Raw genomic sequence first — 5,369 nt, forward strand, 5'->3', positions numbered from 1 at the left:
TCAATTTCTATACTTACAATATGGATTGCTGTAACAAGGTATTGAAGGATAACGTTCTGACCTGCAGCGATTGTACTGATTGCACTGCAGATGTGTGAACGTGAATACTGTGTCATATAATAAATTTAAAAAGCCCCAATCATGGAAATGTGCAAAATGTTCCACACCGCGGGGACGACCTGGAGTCGACTCACCAGTAGCGGCAGCTGTCCATGACACGGATGAGGTCCCATCAAGCGACGAAGAACTTAAGATTGAGAAACTATGCTCACAGGAAGTGAATTTTACGTCGGTATCACTTAAGGAAATGTTTAACAGCTTCTTAAAAAAGGTAAACTCTAACATAAGTACAATAAAAAATGAGGTATTGGAAAAAATTGCAATCTCAAAAAAGGATTTAAGCAAGGATCTTAATGTCATTAAAATTAATTCAGCGTTATAGAGAAAAAGCAGGAAAAAATTGAAGCCTCGCTAGATAACTTGTCAAGCTTTTATGATGACCTACAACAACAAAACAAAAACTCTTTAATGAGAACTTACAACTCAAAGTCCAAATTGCCACACTGACAAAGAGCTCTAATGATATGCAGCAGCAAACTGATGACGTGCAAAGTTATATTACATCTAAATTCATTGAAATTCGAAAAGTACCACCGCGAACTGAAGAGAACTTACTGGATTACGTTAAAAATCTGTGTTCCGCTCTAAGCATTGATTTGAAGCCCCATTACATCTCTCATATATTCCGTAAACATACATATAAACAGGGTTCTAAACATATCTTGATAGAACTAAACAATGAGAGCTATAAACGTGACCTATTGTCCGCAGTCAAGCAACGTATTAACAACACAATAAACTAAGCACTCAACACATAGGTATGAACGGCGAATCAAAATATATTTATATATCTGAACTTAACAATAAATTATTTCATGCACTCCCATTGAGATACTTAATAACGAAATCATTGCAACGTAAGTATTACTATATTAAAATAAAAACTTTATACGCTACTAGATTAATCATATCATATTACTGATAGGTTTATACAAAACTTCCTTATTTTATAATACCCAAATTGGCCTCTAGAAAACTAGCTTTACGTTCGATCCCTTTCAAAAAAATTTGCATCCGATATAAATCGACATACCACGGTGTCTTGTACACAAGTGGCTAATATTGATGGCTTTCATAGCACTTACATAGCGAGCATTATAATACCTCAACATATCTTAATATACTAACTATGAATATCAGAAGTATTAACAAGAATTTAGACGATTTTCTTATTTTTATAACCCGTCTTAAACTTAAACCAGACATTATTATTTTGACTGAATGCTGGATAAAACATGTAATTAATCCCCCACTTATCGCGGACTACTCAAGTGCTCATACACAAAATAACTATAATCAAAATGATGGAGTTATTGTTTACATAGCCACCTACTTGAACGTTGCATCTTTTGAGACTTCAATTTCGGAGGCTAACTGTCTTGTTATTTCATACAACGATATTCATATTATAGCAATATATAGACCCGCGGCCTTCAAAAATCCACGGGCGTTCTTAGATTCTTTTAGTATGTTCTTAGAAAGTGCGAAATATAAACGAATTATTTTAACGGGTGACCTAAATCTAGGCCTTCTTCCGGATAGTCTTTGTACTTATAGCCAGGAATACCAAAATATTCTTGCTCTCAACGCCCTCGTACCAGCAATCGATTGCCGTACGAGAGAAATGCGTTGTCTGGATCATTTTGCTATAAAGAATATAACACATTCCCATACATTTGTCTTTGAATCCACTATTACAGATCATGCTCCTATTTTATTTAACCTTAAATTAAACAACAAAATAATTAATAACTCGCTAAAATACAAAACTAAATACACATATGACTACGATGCCATGCAGGAAGGCTTAAGAAAACTAGACCTGGAAAGCTTTTATAAATCAAACGATACTAATTATACTGCAAACTATCACGTAAAAAATGTTCAAGAATTAATTTCGAATAATACGCTAATCTCAATTGTCTCTAAGAAATTTAAAGCTATCAAACCGTGGATTACGTATAGTATTCTCAAGTGTATGAGGAAAAGAGATCGCCTGTACAAAGTATCTAAAAAATCGCCATCCGATCTAAATAGGATAACTTATACTAGGTATAGAAATATCTGTAACTCACTGTTGAAATCACTTAAGCGGCAATACTTACGAGGAAAATTAGAACAAAACACGGGTAACTCTAAAGGTACTTTGGATACTATTAAAGAAATTTGTAATTTACCTACTACTAATGATCTCCCTATTGAATTATTGAATACTAAGTCTACCCTAAGAGAATCATTGGCAGAAGTAAATAAATACTTTACTAATATTGGTAACAACCTTGCTTCATCAATAATTAGTAAACTAGGCGAACACAAAATTGATTGCTCTGATATGGCCTCAAATAATCCTCTCGGATCTCTTATGCTATACCCTACTGATATTGTCGAAGTGAAATGTATTATCCTCAAACTTAAATCAGCAAGTGCTCCAGGTTATGATAAAATTAACTCTTATTTTGTTAAAAGATTTATGAATTTACTCTTAGAACCGCTTGTTCATTTAATCAACTTAATTCTTTCTAGTGGCATTTTCCCAAAGGTTTATAAACAGGCAGTTGTAATTCCGGTTCATAAGAGTGGTGACAAAAAAGTTGCTTCAAACTATAGACCCATATCATTGCTGAGTGTTTTTAGTAAGATCTTGGAAAAAATAGTTAATATCAGATTAACCAAGTTTCTTGAAAAATACAAGCTACTTGCGCAAAACCAATTTGGATTTCGGTCAAATCGATCTCCTCTGGATGCAGTACTTGAGGTTACTAAATATATCACTAGTACCCTAGATAGTGGCAATAAATGCATAGGCGTTTTCCTAGATCTGCAAAAAGCATTCGATACAGTTTCAATTCCTATCTTACTCAACAGACTTTCCAATTTGGGAATTAGAGGAATATCTTTGGACTGGTTCAAAAATTATCTTAATGGAAGACAGCAGTGTATTAAGATAGGCGATCTTACTAGTGATCTTATCACCATTGACTATGGAGTTCCCCAGGGAAGTGTTTTTGGCCCTACACTATTCCTAGCTTACATCAACCCTCTTTGTAAGATTTCTCCCACATCAGGACGTATCGTTTGCTTTGCCGATGATACTGTGGTTTTATTTCATGGAAATCAGTGGGATGACGTGAAATCGTTAGCTGAAGAAGGATTGAGCCAAATCACGTCTTGGCTGGAAAATAGTTTACTAACTGTCAATACTGCTAAGACTAAATATATGTGCTTCAATATCTCCAACAGAAATAATCCTGACGGACAATTTACTCTCCCAATACACACGTATCCTTGTAACCGGAAAAACAATCGATCTTATTGTAAATGTAACATCCTAGCCAAAGAGGAAACCATAAAATACCTTGCGTGTTACGCTAGACGAACACCTTAATTGGACGGCCCACATTTATAATACAAAAAATAAAATAAAACGTCTCATTCCATTATTTAGAAACCTAAGAGACGTGGCACCAGTCGAGACAACTATGATGGTGTATCAATCTCTCTGTGTTCCAATCATGACCTATTGCATTTGTGCGTGGGGTTGAGCTGGCAAAACGTTTATGCTTCAGTTAGAACGAGCGCACAGAACTCTACTAAAAACAATTTTCAATAAGCCGTTTAGGTACCCAACCAACCAAATACATGAAGAGAGTAAACTTCTTAGTGTCCGTAAGCAATATATTTATGGAATAATTTCAAGATTTCATGTAAAAAGTAATATAAATTCTAATGATAATAAAGAATAAACACATTTCGTACCCCAATCACTAAAACAGGCTCAGTCACAGTATGAATTTAATTCGGCATACGCTTACAACTACTTCAGTAAATATAATAAAAATATAAGTAAAATAAATAAATTCTCGTTAACAAATTCATTAAAATCATGGCTAATAGTATTAAAATACGAAGATACAGAAAATGTTCTTAAAAATTAAAACTTAATATTCAATTACTAACATTTATTTAATCTTGTGCACAGTTTGACATACTAACAAATACTTTAAAAAAATATATAAATAAATAAACACACACACGCACACGCTTACACACACACGCACACATACACATACACGCACACACACATACCTCTTTTTAGTGAGTTTGCTAATTATGTTTAATAATGGATAGCCTTTCGGAAGGACCTAGCCTCTGCAACTCAGGGTATCCTATCGCAGAGGGTAGGCCACAAAAACATTTTGTACCACATATTATTAGTTGAATAAAGGATTATTATTATTATTTTAGAACAATCTATGCTATATACTGACGTAGTATAGTTTTAGAATTTGTAACCTAAGATATTTACTTTATTTGCATTTGTTAAACGTTTCCGAAATTTTGACAACTAATAAAACTCAGATTGTGTATTAGTTATGCAAATTGTCTTTTCTTTGAGATAACTAAAACGTATACTTATTTTACACTACTTAAACTTGGCTTAGATCCATCTGAAAATTAACAAAGGGAACCTTAAACCTAAAAATATTAGTTAAAAAAAAACTAAAAAGCACGCTTTATATAAAATTCAACTAAAAAATAGAAAATAAATAAAAATAGTGTAAAAAAAATATATTTTATTGCAAAAAAAGCGTGGGTGCTCTTTAATAATTCTTCTACACCCCACGCTTTTTTGTAGAATAAAATATATTTTATTACACTATTTTCAATTTAGTTGAATTTTATATAAAGCGTGCTTTTTAGTTTTTTTTGACTATTATTTATTTTTCAATTTTTAGTCGAATTAGTGTAATGTCATCGGTCCTCGATAAATCTACAAAGTTTGAACGAAATCTAGCCGTTTAAAGTGGGTCAAAATCGCGATCAAAGAAGTCGGTTGCAAACATACAGGTGAAGCTAATATAAAGCGTATAAAAATAAGATCACATTTGTGTAAATGTAACTGTCGATATGAGAATATACATATTTGTATAGCTAATTTTAGATAACAAATATGAATTGATTCCAAACCTTATATTGGCTAACTATATTTGCAGCTCTGCTATTACGTCATTATTTTGGTATCAAGATTTAGTACGCGTTTCATACAAGCGAAATTTCTCACTATTTTTAGGGCACTCCCGACTCTTCAACGTAGTTTTTTGATGCGTCCGGTTGGCGGACGACAAGACACTTCGTTTTATTTAACTCTCGTGGACTTGTCCTTCTGACAACAAGGCTTTAAGGTTTATGTCCTTTCTTGTGTCAACTGTCAAGTGCCAACAACACATGACTACGGCAACACTGGAATT

This window comes from Leptidea sinapis, chromosome 40 (genome assembly GCF_905404315.1).
Source record: "Leptidea sinapis chromosome 40, ilLepSina1.1, whole genome shotgun sequence".
Classification (NCBI taxonomy): domain Eukaryota; kingdom Metazoa; phylum Arthropoda; class Insecta; order Lepidoptera; family Pieridae; genus Leptidea; species Leptidea sinapis.